Consider the following 18,645-nt stretch of genomic DNA (forward strand, 5'->3'; position numbering starts at 1 on the left):
GTGAAACCTTTTGATTTTTTCGTGGATTTGCATAAACCGGTCATAACATTCAATATGATCATTTTCCAGTTTTGTGTAAGTGCATCAGACCAGCACAAGTCATGAGGAGTGTTAATATACAGTACTTAACTAAAACTTAAAATGTTTCTGTTAAAAAACTGTTCACTGAAATAATATAAAAAAACCTAAACTTTTAAACTAACACTCACTCTGAAATCAAATAAATGAAATTATACACCTGTTCTTTTTAGCAGTTTGTGTTCAGTTCAGGCGCGGACTCGTTGCATCATGTTGCTCTCCTTAGTCTGATATGATGCTCTGCAGAAAAAAACTGTTAATTTTCGTGTAACAGCCGCGACCATGCTGATCCACGAGAAAGACAACGGAGCTCAGAATGATAAAATAGCGGCGTGTTCTGCAACACACAGAATATTGGAAGAAAAAAAAGAACGACACTTGATAAAACGGCCTGCTTTTACAACAGAATGAATAAAATGTTTGATGCTGCAAATCCCTTAAAATAATCAATCAATCTATATTAATAACAAAAATAATACACAGAAAAGTATGTGCAACAATAACATAATAGTGCTAATGTGATGTCTTAACATAATATTGCTTTGACAGTAGGGTTGTTTCTATTTAAATAGCTCCGTTTACACATTTGGTGTAAGGGGGTCCCTGCTCCATGCATCTCTCATCTAGGGGGTCTCCTTGCCACGAAAAACGTTGAAGACCCCTGTTCTTGAAGATGGTTCGGATGTCTTCAGATTAGAGTGCTTTAGGTTATATCCACTAGTTGGCGCTGTTTAACTTCTAGTCAAGAGTCTCACTGCTGTTCCTTTTGTCCGCGCTTCGACGGTCAACATCTTTATTACGCACCGCTTTCACAGCACGCCAATAGCGACGCGTATTTCAGAAAGACAAGCAAATCCAACCAATTACAATTCGGGTTAGACCAATCAGAGCGCAGAGGCGGGTCTCGCCGTCGACAGTCGCGGGGCGGGTTCGCGTGTTTCACTACGTTGGCTTTTCTCACAGAAAGATTTTGCTGAGGGAATTTTAACGGAACATTTCCGAGGTGTTTTATCGTAAACCGCGTCCTGAACGTTTACCTGAGCGCTTCTAGACTGAATCAGGTACGATTACATCTTGATTTGATAAATAAGTAAGTACAGTGTTTGTGGTTTTTTATGACGGTGATCACGCGTGGATCTGATTGTGAAGGAGAGCAACTTTATTCTTCGCATGATGGTCCGTTGGATAACGTTAAACCCCATGGCTCGAGTTATAATTGTCGATTACGTGTGTTTTCTCTGCTTATTTGTGTATATGTTTGTTTATCTGTGCTTATGGTTTGAATGGTGACTGCATATGCTTCACGTGAATACGTGTCGTGGATGTAATGACTCGTGTAATGATGCTTTGCTCCGGTGTTAAATGCTTTGCTGTGATGTATGTATAGTGTTTTAGATTTGTTGTTTTTAAGCAGTGGAACTAAACAAGTCTAATGATATTGTTCGATACATTAATGATGTGTGTGTTGCATATGGGTGCACATTGTGTCCGCCCATCTTCTATCAGTCGCGTGTTTATGTAACGTAACGCTATAATCTCCAGTCGTTATGTTCACACAGTACGCTTTTACAATAGTTTACTCGTCAAACTCCTCGTGTGACGCGTTTAAACAGGCGGGATATCAAACTGCATCCCATCAGCTCACATACCACACCATCAAGCGCGTGGATACCGGAATAATCGCATTTTGTAGGTTTCCCTGTGGCTTTACGATGGATTTCACGGGCACGTGCCGGAGAAAGAGCGAGAGAGTGATTCCCGCGTGGCTAGAGCGCGTTCACAGCCTGGTGTGTGTGTGTGTGTGTGTGTGTGTGTGTGTGGGTCGTGTTCGCTCGTAAAGTGTTTTAGCGCGTAAATAACCACGCAGCACAGGTGTGCGTGTATTTCTGTTTCACGCGACGCCATCTTCTGCGGCGCGCTCTTTATCTCGCGCCGCGTATACCCTGCAAGTGCACGACCTCAAAACCTTGTGCTTCCATCTGCACCCCATATACAGACGTTTATACTGGTAACAGCCATAATACCGTAATCTACAGATATAGACTATACATTAGAATCCAGTAGGATACCTACCTAGACAGCGTGACTCACTTCTGTTTAAAGGGAAATCTGTATAAATGTCTTTATTCTGATGAACACAGAGAACGATATTTGGAAGAATGCTTATAACCATTCACCCCAATTGACTCCCATAGTTGGGTAAAATTACATTATATATATTTTTTGTTCTGTTAAACACAAAAGAAGATATTTTGAAGAATGTAGGACAGCAAACAGTTTTTTGCTGTCCTACAAAAGTCAAAAGCACTTTTGACTACCGTTGTCATTTTTCCTACTATGGGAGTCAAAGGGGGGCAAAATATGTCTGGTTATAAGCATTCTTCCAAATATCTTTCTCTGTGCTCATCAGAACAAAGACTTTTATACAGATTTGGAAGGAGTAGAAGGTGAGTAAATAAAGACAGAATTTTCTTTTTTGGGTGAAGTAAAAACACCCTTTGAAACACCACTGAACGCATCAGTGATGCTGCACGTTGAGATTAAATTCGGGACAGGAGGTGTTTAAATCAGTCTCATCACATCATCTGGATGTGGCATGTTCTTGATCAAGGAATCAATGGTTCATGAAACAAATCTTGTAGGGTTCATACATACATTTAGTTACCAGCTCAGATCTGCAGTGCCCTCAGCAGGAGATTGTTTTTTGGGGGGTGATTAGATGGACAGAATTTTTGAAAACTGTATTTGCAGAGAAAACGTTATTTTTGTAATGGGTGTTAATAAAGGAACTAAATCAATGTTATTTATATTGACCTGTCATTCAGCTGTTGTTGATAGTAACAATGCAAGGCAGATTATGTCATAGGATAATGTTGTACGCCCCCCCCCCCTAGTCACATAAAGCTGTTTTGCAGGGCTGTAGGGATTAGGTTTTGGCTGAGTGTCGTGTTTTAGGTGGAGTACGGGTGTAGCTAATGCCCGGTGTACGCTTGGTATTATGATGCATTTGTGGTGGTAAAGGGCCCTTTAGATGCTGTCAGTAAACCGCTGTTGCTACATTAACAGGTTTTCTTTAAAGGACAACCCAAAATGGATAAATACTGCCATTTAAGAAAATATGAATGTCCTGTCGTTTTGTACATGTGTACAGTGGCAGTGTAAAACATCTCTGACAGTCATTCATCTTTTGCCCATCGGATACAGTCTGGAATGTCTTTTGTGTTTGTTACACACATAGCTTTCATTTAGTTGATCAAATCTGAGTATGACAAACATGCTGTATTGTTTGGGTGTCCCACATGTTGTTGTCTTCACTACTGCTCCAGACAGACTACAGTTTTATTATCAGCAGCTAAAATTCAGCTCATCAGAATAGCTCAGAAATTAAGAACAGCTAACAGCTTTTACACTTTGTGATTTTTTTTACCAATGACGGAAAAATCTGATGGCCGTCCATCATTTTGACGGATTACAATAAAGGGCAATTTGCTCCTCCCCGTTTTGCCCTGAACACGATCGCGGAGGGACGAACGAGTGTTTCCCGTTAGGGCTGCACGATAAATCGTTGAAAAAAACGCACACGATAAGACAACGATTTACAACGATTTTGCACAGTTCTTCAGTGAAGTACGGTTCAATGCTGCTGCACCTGAAAGCCAGAGGGCGCTCTCGTGCAGAAACTCCACATACACTCCAAACAGTAGAAGTACAGCGTTTAATCGTGCAGCCCTATTTTCCATTCATTAGCTTACTTGCGAATGCCTGGTACATTTTGGAAAATGCGCGCGCTCGCTCAGCGGAGACTCGCGGTGCGGATGCATCTGTCACAGACTACCGTGTCGCTTACACACAAAGGCGCGCAGTGGTGTGGTGTTTACTAGGGGTGTGACAATATATCGATATGCCGATATATCGTCCTCCTTCTCCGAGCGATACGAGAATCTATACGCTGCGCCAAATATCTATTATTTTAATTAATTAATGAAACGAGACATTTTAAATATATTTCCAAGCGTTATTACATTATGGGTCCACTAGGTGGCGCTTAACACGCAAATAAGGGAAACGTGAACAAACTAGTCTGAGAAAGAGTTTAGGATTGCTCTAAAATAAAATATGCTCCATGCATATTTTTGAATGAACGTTAATGTGCTTAGATTTAATGCAAGTTGCTGCACTGAAATGTTTTTTAGGTTTATTTTATTTAAGCTGGTTAACACGAAGATGTTCCCAGGTTTAAAATAAATAAGTGGCTGTTAAATTTAGAAAGTGTCAGTATAAACATTTTTAAATGTGTCAGTTTACAAAGATAAGCTTTTAATTTAAGCATAAAAGGCAAACAAGTTATTGATTATCGTAGCAATGGTTAGGGCTGGGGGAAAAAAATAGAAAAATCGATTAATCTTTTTTTTTAAACGGATCAATTCAATGTCGATTTTCAAAAGCTGTGAATGGATTTTTTTTTCTTTCATATTTAAGCATGCACTGGACATTCATTTACGTTAATGTTATTGCTACTACTATCCACTAGATGTCACTTTTCTTTTTACAACGGGTGGATGTTACAACAGGGAGTATCCTTCATTCATTGCTAGGGCTGTCACGATTATTAAATAATCGTCTCATTGTGATTGTTTGACCTCATCGCGATGGTTTCAGATCATCACAATTATTGCACATCTCTACAGAAGACACTAGGGGGAGCTGCAGTGCATCTGCATATTGCATATTTTAGTGTACATATTGTAACTAAAACATGGTAATGCTTGTAAAATGTACCACCACAACACGATCACTTAAAAAAAAAAACTAAAGCATATACCAGAAAAATAACCTGCAGTACAATTTAATATTATTTCAGTGTGAAAACCAGTCTACCAAAATCTCATTAACACAGAAGTAAACCTTTATTGTAGTCTTGCAAGTGAGAAAAAAAACAGACTAGAAGCTTTTCTATGACTGATAGCATTTTAATGGTGGCTTCAATTCACACCTGATCAATTGACTTCATTTACAAGTATTTGTCGGTTGTATTATTGACAGGTAAAAGCCTAAACCTTAAGTATGATGACGCAATTTTTTCCTATGTATTTACAAGAAAAAGAACATATTCTTTATATTCAGAACAATATGGTTGTTTCAAAGCTGAATAAAACTTTTTTTTAAAACACTGGATTTGTGGAGAGACTAAAATGAAAAAGCAGTGCTTTGGCATCCATATTGGATCCGATAGGAATGGCGCAGCAATCTTATGCGAGTAAAACATTTTTGTACTATGCATCACTATTGCTTTGTTATTGATCGATTGATCTACGCCAGGGGTTGGCAACCTTTTTGACATGGTGTGCCGTTTATTTTTTTCTTGATAATCTCTGTGCCATTTCAACATTGTTTAAAATTACGTTCAATTATATCTCAATATAATTGTCCAGTATATGTTATCTGCTTACCAGAGCATGTGAGCGAAGCGGAGCGGGGATCAGTTCAGAGCGGGGATTAATATTTCTCGCGGAGTGGAGAGCGCCGTTCTGAAAATTCTGCTCTGCTCGCTCAATACGCTCAGAGTCGCTTGCTCCGCCCTCTTGGTGATTTACTTTTTTGCTGCTGGATTATTGTCCAATGTACACCACACGAGCATGAAGCCTGAATAATAGCGCAACGGCATGCGCGTCAACTACAAACGCCTCGTCCATTTGCGGAGGTGCGCGGGCGACAAGAGGTTTGATACAGGCTCATTTCAGTTAAAAAAACATAACATTTATATTTATTACTCTTAAGAAGACCCAACTCTTCCCAATGTAACAGTTGCTTTTCTGAAATAAAACCTGAATAAACCTCAATGTCATATGCGGAGGACGCATGCTGCCTTCGAAGACGCAGCTACTTTGTCCAAGTTTCTAAAAGTAGGCCTACATTCTAAAATGCTGTAACAATTGAGGTTTGACATTTTAATTAACCCCAGTAATAATAAAGGTGTTCATAGTGCATTTCATCTTTTGTGAGTTTATTTTGTTACAATGTTGCACTATGGCAGCTATATGTTCACGGAAATAAAGTAACTGAAAATCAAATATGCTTTATCAGTTATTATACAGTTATTTTAGGCACTCTTTAAATAAAAAATGACTGAAAATATTGGCTGTAATGTCACAGAATGTCAGACTGAAACATAACTGCTCTTTTCAGGCTACTACTTAAACGGAGACATTTATTCAAGAAGTTTATTATAAACTGAAAACAATTAGGCTTACTAGACACATTTTATGTCAGAGCGGGATCTGAGCGGGATTTGGTTTACCGGTGAGCGAAATATTGAGCGGAGCGACACACCACTCCGCTTCGCACACATGCCCTGCTGCTTACACATAACATTATAATCATTTCTGAAGAACAATTTTATTTTTGAGGAAAAAGCATAATGCATTGAATATAGGCCTACACCAGCTCCTGCTACAACTCTGTACTCCACAGAGCGCCACGTACAATGTTATTTTTCAAAATCGTCTTTATTATACAAATAAACTTCGTTACAGAGAGTGCAAGATATATTTATCTGTTTGGAAATAACGGAAAAATACCGCATTAATACAGAAAGCCTTATTTGTTACTCAATTCTACCGCATTAAAAGCAGACACAGAACAATAATAACAGATTTAACAACGTGATATAGAGCCTATTCATTACATAACATTCAAATACCACATATTGTCTAATAAAAATAACATAAAAATAGGCTAAGTTAAATTTGGTCCCACTTGCATCAGGAGTAGTCTTTGAGCTTGAGCTCGCACTGAATACATGTCCGGTGTGCGGTAGCCTACAGCTGTCCTAGACGGGATGCTGTCCATGCGACCCACTTTATGGTTAATTTGAAGTCTGATGTTATCATCAAGCACATACCTGTCGGTCTTTAAATTTTTAAACGGGTCGGTATGGGGAATGGACGTAGTCATACTTTGGCAGGAGTCATTTTCGGCACCACACCAGCGAGATGCTTTGCCTCTCGGTCTGCGTGTTTAAAACATCTATTACAGGCAGATTTTGTGGTGCCGAATGGCGCCTCAGTGATCTCTTGTTTAGTTTTAAAGTACGTTTGATAAATGGCACACAACATTGTCTAAAACCTTAAGAGTGCATACCGACCGATCTTTTTGAAAGATTGCCCAGCACCATTTCTTCAGCACCTCGCTGCACAACTGCACGAGCGCTGACGCCACGTGACAACTAAAAACAAGTCAACTTGATTACAAGGATTATGTAATATGTCATAGGAACTCAAACTGGACCTAAAACATTTTAGTAAACTAATAAATAATATTCATTTTGGAATGAATGTAACATCTGACTGCATGTGCTTGGCGTGCCGTTGATTTTCTTTCAGCGTGCCATTGGTTGCTGACCCCTGATCTACGCAGAGGTTGTCTGTGATCTTAAGCCTGTGCGAATCGGCATCTCGGTGATTTGGCGGGCTCATATATAATTTTTCAAGGTTTTATCCACCGTTTGTGAATAATGGAGGCTGTTTGAAGTGTTTTGGTATTATTTCGGGTGCTGGGTGATATCCATAAGTTACCGGGAGTCTCCCGTTGTTTATTTATCATGGAAATTCGTAACATTTGAGACCCGTGATCAAGGTGATCTTTTGTCCGGTTCGTGATCACGGGTCTCAAATGCTGCCAGGTACGGTCATATATCATTAAACGCAATACAAGTATAGGCTACACAAACTATACGCAAAGCCTTGCCATCACATCCGCAAATGCGTCACATGAAATACAGATGTGGGGAGGTCATTTATACATCACAGGAGGTCTCCAGATAATACTAATGCCGTGCGAAAACTGTGAATGGTGCTAATGTGTAACCTAACGTTACGTCTCGAACCAAATTCACAGAAGGCTCCAACTACGCAAACTGCTATCCAATCATAGCGGTGGGCGTTTACTTCCAAGAGTCTTCAGTGCGGCACGCCCATTAAAACCCAGCGTTGCAGAGCTGGCCTTAAAACCTGGGTAGAAAATAACCTATTACTTATTGATTTTGAATGTAAAAACCACGCGAACGTCATAAGTAGACCTCGTACAACAGTATAAAACAATAAACAACACCACGTCATCGCACCTTTAAAGTGTGGGATGTGTCCATATTAAGGAGTCTAATGGCCTGGGAGAAAAAGTTCTTGAGCCTCTCTGTTTTGGCCAACTGACTGCGGAAACCAGACTGCTGTAGACAAGAAAAGAGAATTTGCAGCATCTTTAATGATTTTGACAGCTCTGGCTTTGTCTGTTGTAGATGTGAGAGAGAGAGGTTTAAAACGCAGCCATGAGATTTTTGGGATGAGATTTAGCAATCACCTAGGGCATCCAAAAACTGCATAGTCTAGTAGTCACACACTTAAAACCACCCAAAAAACAAAACGCCCCAAAAACAAATGCATAGCAACTCCCTGACAACTACCCACAACGTCCCATCATCCCACTGTGATCTTTTACAGTGGCTTGCAAAAGTATTCATCCCACTTCATTTTATTCACATTTTGTTATGCTGCTGCCTTATCTTAAACTACTTTAAATTATTATTTTTTCCAAAACAAAACAAAAAACTGATTTTTGACAGCTTTGCAAATTTATTAAAAATAAAAAACAAAAATAAGTACATTGCATAAGTATTCATTCCCTTTTCTGGGACACTTCAAATTTAGCTCAGAAGCATTAGTTTTGCTTGTTAATGTTTATACACTTCGAGTGGAGTTAACCTGTGCCAAATTCAATTGAATAAGTATGATTTGGAGCGGCACATACCTCTCTATAAAGGGTGCAACAGCTGAAAATGCATATCAAAGTAAAAACCAAGACATGAGGTCAAAAGACCTGCCAGTCGAGCTCTGAGACAGGATTGTATCAAGGCACAGATCTGGGGAAGACTTCTGAAAACAATCTGCTGTATTGAAGGTTCACAGAAGCATGTAGCCTCCATTTATCCTCAATGAAAGAGGTTTGGAACCACCAGATCTCTTACTTGAGCTGACCTCCTGTCCAAACTGAGCCATCGATGTTGAAGGGTCTTGGTTAGAGCGGTGACCATGAAGCTGATGATTACTCTGGTTGAGCTCCATGATCATATGTGGAGATGGGAGAAACTTACAGAAGGACAAACATCACTGCAACACTCCACCAATCTGGGCTTTATGGCTTAGTGGCCAGACTCAAGCCTTTGCTCAGTGAAGACACATGGAAACTTGAAATATGCAAAAACTTACTTCAACGAATCTTTCAAACTGTCTGAAACAAGATATTCTGGTCTGATGAATCTCAGATTCATGCATCGTGTCTGGAGAAAACCAAGCACTGCTCAACACCTGTACAATACCGTCTTAACAGTAAAGTGTAGTGGAAACAGCATCATGATGTGGGGGTTAGGGCTGTCACGATTATGAAATTTGATTGACGATTAATTGTCTAATAAATCATTGCGATTATGGCGATTAATTGTATGTTTTTGAGCTTTGCCATTTAATTCTCATACATTTTTGATTCAGCGATTGAAACGACCATATTGTTCTGAATACAACACTATGTTTTTTTCTTGGAAATACATCAGAAAAAATTGGGTCATCATATATTTAAGGTTTAGGCTTTTACCTGTCAATAATACAACCACCAAATACTTGTAAATGAAATAAATTGATCAGGTGTGAATTGAAGCCACCATTAAAATGCTATCAGTCATAGAAAAGCTTCTAGTCAGTTTTTTCCTCGCTTGCAAGACTACAGTAAAATTTTATTTGTGTGTTAATGAAATTTTGGTAGACTGGTTTTCACACTGAGTTTTGCTTAAATAATATTAAATTGTACTGCAGGTAATTTGTATATGTTTTAGTTTTTTTTTAAGTGATTGTGTTGTGGTGGTACATTTGACAAGTATTACCATGCTTTAGTAACCATATATACACTAAATTATGCAATATGCAGATGCACTACAGCTCCCCCTAGTGTCTTCTATAGAGATGTGCGATAATTGCGATGATCTGAAACCATCGCGATGAGGTCAAACAATCGCGATGAGACGATTATTTAATAATCGTGACAGCCCTAGTGGGGGTGTTTTTCAGCTGCAAGGACTGTACACAAAATACGGAGATAACGATCATGAAAACCTAGCCCAGAACATTCAGAACCTCGGACAGGGCAGAAGGTTCATTCTCTAACATGACAATGATCCTAAGCACACAACTAAAACAATGCAAGAGTGGCTTATGGACAACTCTGTCTATGTCCTTGAGTGGCCCAGCTAGTGCTTGAACCCAACTGAACATCTCTGTAGAAACCTGAAAATGTTTGTCTACTGATGATCTCCATCCAACCTGACAGAGTTTGAGAGGATCTGAGGAGAAGAATGACAGAAAATTGCCAAATGCAGATGTGTAAAGCTTTTCACATCATACCCAAAAAGATTTGAGTCTGTAAAGGCGCTATAACCATTTTCTGAGTTGAGGGTGTGAATACTTATGCAATGTACTTATTTTTGTTTTTTATTTTTAATAAATTTGCAAAGCTGTCAAAAATCAGTTTTTTGTTTTGTCATTATTGTGCATGGAGTGTAGATTAATGTAAAAAATAATTGTTTAAAGTAGTTTAAGATAAGGCAGCAGCATAACAAAATGTGAATAAAATGAAGGGGGATAAATACTTTTGCAAGCCACTGTATATGTGGACAGATGTCACAGTTGAAGGAATTCATCTGAAGGTGCTTTGTGTTTAAATGAATACTCTTTTATCAAACACATGTTGTGTGAGAAGTTTAACATGAGCTCTCTCTCCAAGGTCCTGTGGGAGGAGCTGAGATGTTTTTCTCCTGAATTAATGGACGTCACAGAGTTGAATACAGATATTTGGATGTGATGGATGCAGAATTTGATCAAAATAACCCACTAATGAATTGGACTGCATGTGTCTGTGAAATCAGATTGTGTGTTTCATGTATGTTATAAATAATGACCTCTCAGCGCAGCATTGTGCTGTAACACTGTCAATTAAAACAATAGAAAGGCAGCGAGATATTGAGTGTGTCCTTCCTGCTGGAAGCCTGTTGTTCTGTCTGTGCCCGCTGTGGCATGCTGGGATGGGATTGCTTAACCATTCGGAAGGGTTGTGGGAATATCTGTTGCTAGAGCAACATCCACTCAGAGGGAGCTGTGGGTTACATCATCAGATCATCTTTATAGACACGTGGGCTGTGACGATAACCGCATCACCGCATTACCGCAGTAATGAGATGCCGACCGTGGTGTTGAGGTCATCACCGCACAGTTTTTGTATTGTAGCGCACAGAAATGGATACTTAATGTTGATTTGGTTGATTTGTTTTTTTCCACGCGCCGCTAGAAGTAACGTTAGAGAGGTGACGGTAGTTTGGATCCCCGGGAAAAAAGGATGAGCAGTTTCAGTACAGACGCACCAGTGCCACCTCTCTCAAGTGTTAGTCTAGAGCCCTGTCGATATTCTGTAACGTTTCATATCATTCGATTAGCCTTTATTAACGTGCCCATTATGTTCTATTTTTAAGTGTCCTAATATTGTATTTGAGTCCCCAACAACAGATTTAAATGCATCCAAGGTCAAAAAACGCTGTAATTTTCTCAAAATATAGATTTAATATCACCCCATTTCTCAAAGATCTCTATACGGTTCCCTCCAAGCAGTTCAAAGATTCAGTTTCACTAAACCCCTCCCTTCCATAAGGCCACTGTGCTCCGATTGGTCGCCTACCCCAGTCTGTTGTGATTGGTCTTTCTGCATAGATGCATAACTACATTTCAGCTCTTGGTGGCTTATTAGTAACTTACACAAAGATTATTAGTACACAGAGATATCAAGGTTACAAAAATGGCATTGATTTGTGTTATAAAGATAATGACACCTCGTTTCCACTGAGCAGTACGGTTCGGTACAGTACAGTATGGTACGCTTCGTTACGGGTAACCATTATCAAGCTTGCGTTTCCACTGACAACAGGTAGGCTTGGTGTATGCCGGAAAGTAGCGATCGACATCATTCTCACGCAACAAAGCAATCTGTAAATGATAATGGCGCTTCCTGGGATGCCGTTCCCCCAAAGAGTATAGATACCAAGAGGTGCAACTTTGAGAGAAAACAACGCGGTTGCCATTTTGGGGTGAAAATGCTTGATATCTGACAAGGTTTCTAGCAAGCCACGGCTTTTGTCGTCATGTATTATCATCATTCAGGTTGAATTTCAGCTTTAATGTTTTATTTTTTAAACAAAGCAGCTGATATTGCCATCACCACAGCAGAAAGCAGAGTCGCTTCACCCCAAAATGGTGGAGGCGCAGGTGTCGCAATGGAGCGTTCTATTGAGTTTCGCCTCTTTGTATCTACACTCTTTGGTTCCCCTTGTAGGACGCGCAAGTGACGATTCTCTGTAAACCAATCAGCGTTCTGCAGTGAGACTAGCTCCACCCATTAGGTTCCGGTACTATTGGTACTACTGTGCTAGGTACCCTTACGAAAGGGTCCCAAAAAGGGGTACGGTACGGTTCGCTACTTTGGTACCATTCACAGTGGAAACGGAAAAAATTGCGTACCATAGTGAACCGTACCAGTCAGTGGAAACGAGGCATTATTTAAGCGAAGAGACCCACAAGTAAACAGTAGGGATGCACCGAATGTTCGGCAGCCGAAAATATTCAGCTGAAAATAGCAAAACAATATAAGCAGAAATGTGAAATAAGTGAAATGGCCGAATAAATTTTACTGAACATGACTTGTGATATGATCAAGCAGGAACCAGCGCAGAGAGAGACGCGCTTTATTAATGCAGCAAACATGTCGGCAGTATGTGGAGCATTTTAAAGTGTCAGAGAAAGACACAGCACGGAACTTGTCACGCCGGAGTAAATTTCTGAATGAAAGCGTCTTTACGGGTCGGTAACTTGTGTACTTCAGACTGGAGCGGGCGGTCTGACATTCTTTCACATCATACAGTGGTCGCGTGCACACAATTCCCTGTACTTAACAACTTGTCAAAGTATGTTCTGTGCATCCCGGCCGCGAGCGCACCTTCTGAGAGAACAGTCAGCTGTTGTAAGTAACTCCATTACTTACAACAGTAAGTAATGGAGTAATGAGTTATATGAAATAATGCTGTTTGTAGGCTTCGCAAGTCATGATTAGGGCTGTGCAAAAATATCGATACATGTAAGTATCGCAATCTTTTTTTTTTAATAGCGTATTGATAGTGATACCTCTACTATCGATAATTGTTTTTAAATCATGTCATATACTGTACATACAGCCAAAAGTAAGTGGAAGCGAGCATGTCGAAAAATATAAGAACGCTTCGATCTCTCAGAGCTTGATACAAGTCACTTGGCTACTGCAGTGCATTAGACAGAAAGTTTATTAAGAAAAGTAACAATGACATTTATTGTGCTTTCATGGATGTGACACCAGCACATTTACAGCACGGATGAAGCAGAGGTTTTATTCTGCCCATGTTCAGTGTTTTAACTGTAATGCACCACAACAGCCAAGTGACTTGCGTGAGCCGCCTTATTCCCCTGTGCTACCCACTTGAGGGGCGCAATCCACAGTTTGAGAAGCCAAACCTCTGATCTAAAGGTCCATGCATTGCACATCATGGCCACTCTGCAGAGGTAAGGGATGTTTTTACACTTATCCTTACAGAAAACCCCCGGCAGTGCACAGCATGTTGTATTTCTACTGCTACTTTTTACACTTTCTATTTAAAGTATTGCAATATATCACAAATGTGTATCGTATCGAAATACATAGCAATATATTATATCGTGACCCATCTATCGTGATATGTATCGTATCGGGAGGCACTTGCCAATACACAGCCCTAGTCATGACACAAGTCACTTGGCTACTGCAGTGCATTAGACATAAAGTTTATTAAGAAAAGTAACAATGACATTATGTAATATGTCTTTTTGAAAGATTCTTCTCATTCATTACTGTCTCAAGCAAAGACAGCGCAGAGAGACACGAGCCAATAGCGCTTGAGCGTGAGCTCTGTCAGAGCGTTTCATTGGTTGAATGTACTGAATGAACACGCCCTTCACTGAACGGACGAGTCAATTGAGTCAAAATGAGACTGAATGAACTGCTACATGTCGCTCATGGTCTAATATTCTCTGTGTCACAACAATACATATCCAGTAGTTACTCAACTCTTCTGACAAATAAAGCTAATGACCTGGTTTAATTTAATTCCAAGGTAAAGTCAATTATGGGTAGGGATGTAACGATTCACTCAGCTCACGATGCGATGCGATTCACGATTCTGATCTCACGATGCGATTTATTCACGATTTACTCACGATTTATTTTGAAAAAATTAGTTGAAACAAATTAGAAATGAACAACGTCCCTTGCATTATTTCTTAAATGCTTCACGTTTCTTTGTATGATAAAATAATGTTTTATTTCAAATAACAAAACTAAACTGCAATTTTATAACAAATTAATAATAGAAAAAGTCTCTTTAATATAAACAAACTAATACTGTATGTGCTTTTCTTGGATTTTTTTGCATTTAAGAAATATCAGCATCCACGTTTAGGTTTGCAGTGAAAATAGCGGCCCCTGCTGTCCAAAAAATGTATTGCGATTCAGTTCAAGCCTCAACCGATTTGAATCGTCGCTCATTATAACCGATTTTCAACCGGCTCACGGTGAATCGTTACATCCCTAATTATGGGCAATTCCAACGTTATGGACGTGACATAAAAATGCTCAGAGAATGAATTTGTTTGGAATATATTGAACCATCTGTTTATATTTTACTAAACCCTTGTTGACAGAGTCTAAACATCAAAAAATGTCAGTCTATGAAAAAAATTCTATTTAAAAAAAGGGAAATAGACATGTGTTATGGATGTGTCAAAAAAAGGACGCGGTTTTTGGGAGACAATAAACTTTGTAGGATTTCTGTAAAATAAAATGCACAATCCTGAAGCAATAATACCCAATGAATGGAGAAGGGATGCCTCTTTATAGAACATAAAATAGTTACTTTATATTCATTTTCATGTGTCCATTTATGAGGAATATGTAGCGTTATGGATGTGACAATCCTGAAAATGGCACTTACCTGACTATGAAAAATCATGCACTAAAAATAAAACAAATGCTTTACAAATTTGAGGAGAGATCTCACATGGGTATTTGAACCACCAAATGTTAAAATCTGTGCTGTTACCATAGTAAAAACCTCTGGTAAAAACTTATTTTTTTCATTGTAAGGTCGACATTTTCACGGAATTGCCCTTATGTCAAAACAGTAAAATCTTTGTATGGAACATTTAATTACACCATTTAAATTAGTTAAACCAGATAGATTTTAGTAGACTAATATAATGTAGATTTTGTCGACTAAAACTAAAATGATGGGGATGATTAAAATATGACTAAAACTAAATTGCATTTTAGTCAAAATACTATGACTAAACCTAAATCAAAATTTGCTGTCAAAATTGACACTCTGTGACAAACCTGGAGTTAAACAGGTTCAGTTAAGCCTTCAAATGTTAAAATTCTTTAAGTTGTATGTGCAACAAAAAAAGTTACTGAAATTGTTAATATTTTGAAAACAAATGTTATTTGAATTTCAGTTTCACTTTTTAATTTTGTTCAAAATATGGAGATGTGTATCGTATTGTGAACCCAGCATCGAGATATGTACCGAATCCTGAGCTGAGTGTATCGTTACACCCCTAGTTCTCAAATTCGGTACCGAAGCAAAACACCAGTTCATGCTAATTGAATCACAATTTTATTAATAAAGCTCATTGTTGATATAAATGTATAGAAAGCAATGCCATTTTGTATATATGAAGTATAAGTTAATTGTTGCTGAAACGGTGCTCACTGGGGTCTTTCATGCTGATGAACATCCTCCTCAGTCTACTGCTGTATAGGGCTGCAACAACTAGTCGATTTTATTTTACCCCATTACAGTTATAAAAGCATTAAATGGTTAATAAGGACACTTGACTGGATTAGCATTGGCGCTAACAAATTAACACGCAAACAGGGACGTTTATTTTAACGTAACCTTTAACTTAACATATGCTACAACATTCATAATACAAACGTGAACAGAATTGGAAACTTACCGCTTGAACTAGTTAACTTAAATCCAGATGCTTCCTCATTTCACCACAACACTGTTAGTTTTCTTTGTGATATGACTTTAATCTGAAGTGTTTCTGTGCCATCTCTTGTGGACCGGAGCCGCGATTATCCGCACATCACGTCTTATTGCATCTATAAAAAGTTTCCGACTGACAACCTGTCAGACAGAGCATCAGCACCCGGTTGACCCGGTACGTCGGTGCTACAGTGTCTTATGAAAATTAGGTACCGACAACTTTTTTATTTTTAGGTACCGACTTGGACCCGAAGTACCAAGACTTTTGACAACACTAGTTTATATACAGGTGCTTTCACTAATTCCATTCAAAAAGTGAAACTTGTATATTATATTCATTCATTACACACAGACTGATATATTTCAAATGTTTATTTCTTTTAATTTTGATGATTATAACTGACAACTAATGAAAACCCCAAATTCAGTATCTCAGAAAATCAGAATATTGTGAAAAGGTTCAATATTGAAGACACCTGGTGCCACACTTTTATCAGCTAATGAACTCAAAACACCTGCAAAGGCCTTTAAATGGTCTCTCAGTCTAGTTCTGTAGGCTACACAATCATGGGGAAGACTGCTGACTTGACAGTTGTCCAAAAGACGACCATTGACACCTTGCACAAGGAGGGCAAGACACAAAATGTCATTGCAAAAGAGGCTGGCTGTTCACAGAGCTCTGTGTCCAAGCACATTAATAGAGAGGTGAAGAGAAGGAAAAGATGTGGTAGAAAAAAGTGTACAAGCAATAGGGATAACCGCACCCTGGAGAGGATTGTGAAACAAAACCCATTCAAAAATGTGGGGGAGATTCACAAAGAGTGGACTGCAGCTGGAGTCGGTGCTTCAAGAACCACTACGCACAGACGTATGCAAGACATGGGTTTCAGCTGTCGCATTCCTTGTGTCAAGCCACTCTTGAACAACAGACAGCGTCAGAAGCGTCTCGCCTAGGCTAAAGAAAAAAAAGGACTGGACTGCTGCTGAGTGGTCCAAAGTTATGTTCTCTGATGAAGGTAAATTTAGCATTTCCTTTGGAAATCAGGGTCGCAGAGTCTGGAGGAAGAGAGGAGAGGCACAGAATCCACGTTGCTTGAGGTCCAGTGTAAAGTTTCCACAGTCAGTGATGGTTTGGGGTGCCATGTCATCTGCTGGTGTTGGTCCACTGTGTTTTCTGAGGTCCAAGGTCAACGCAGCCGTATACCAGGAAGTTTTAGAGCACTTCATGCTTCCTGCTGCTGACCAACTTTATGGAGATGCAGATTTCATTTTCCAACAGGACTTGGCACCTGCACACAGTGCCAAAGCTACCAGTACCTGGTTTAAGGACCATGGTATCCCTGTTCTTAATTGGCCAGCAAACTCGCCTGACCTTAACCCCATAGAAAATCTATGGTAACAGTATTGTTTGTCATGAAGCTTATCGATACTCTGGTATCGACCCAATTGTGTACCGGTTCTCGGTACCCATCCCTAATCATGCATGCCAGGCCAGTATCAGACATAGCACTGTAAAGAAACATGTGATATCTATGTGAATGTTGTCACCTTTTTTCCTCAATTTGTACTTTATACAACAGCATTGTTTTCAAAATCTGGTTCGAAGTTTGTGTTTTCAGGCCCCCAAAACACTATTATCGAGTAAATGAAAAGCAAAATGCATGAAAAGTTTTCCGTTTCAATTCGTTAACAGTGTGATATAAACAGTCCAAAGATTTGTTTTAATAGTTAGTTTTTTTGCATCTGTAAGGTAAATTGTCTGATCACAAATAAAAGTAAGGACACATCTCCTCAACAATCCTGTAGGACGAGTGTGTGAAGTTCCGGTGGAGTACGAGCAGTGGTTTACAGGTGACGCCTGCGGAGTCTCCGCTCATTGACACAGAATGAGAGGAGAAAGCAGCAGCCCGGGGTTTGGCATGTTTCCAGACATAGTTAAAAACAGATTTTATCTGTAGGAGTCCAATTTACTGACTGAAGCTGTCACCTAAATCCACGAGATAAAATGTGTTACTCTTAAAATCAGAGTTGTTGTTTCAAGTTCAAGTTCAAAGTTTATTCGTCACATGCAAAACCATATATAGTGCGACATGCAGTGAAATAGCGTGAGGGAAGAACCTCCGCCTCATTCTCTCTGTATTTGCCTTCAAGGAGCGGAAACGCTTTCCTGACCGCAACAGAGAACAGTGCATTGTTGGGATGGTTGAGGTCTTTCACTATCCTCCTGGCCTTGGTCAAGCACCTTCTAGTGTAGATGGTGTGCCGGTCAGGAAGCTCAGTTGGGATGATCGCACCACCCCCTGGAGAGCTCGTCTGTCCTGCTGAGTGCTGTTCCCCAACCCGGCTGTGATGTTTCCTGTCAGGATGCT

At 39.5% G+C, this 18,645-nt stretch overlaps 1 protein-coding gene across 14 annotated transcripts in view; it reads left to right on the forward strand.

The window, feature by feature from the left end:
• Positions 1–990: 990 nt before the first annotated feature.
• The window catches only part of epb41l2 (erythrocyte membrane protein band 4.1 like 2), an 82,290-nt gene continuing 64,635 nt past the window's right edge, over positions 991–18,645 (forward strand). For all 14 annotated transcript variants that reach the window (XM_057353573.1, XM_057353577.1, XM_057353585.1 and 11 more), the window contains exon 1: positions 991–1,139. The gene's annotated coding sequence lies outside the window, so the exon portion shown is untranslated. The remainder of the gene's footprint in view (positions 1,140–18,645) is intronic.

Source organism: Triplophysa rosa, linkage group LG15 (assembly GCF_024868665.1).
Source record: "Triplophysa rosa linkage group LG15, Trosa_1v2, whole genome shotgun sequence".
Taxonomy (NCBI): domain Eukaryota; kingdom Metazoa; phylum Chordata; class Actinopteri; order Cypriniformes; family Nemacheilidae; genus Triplophysa; species Triplophysa rosa.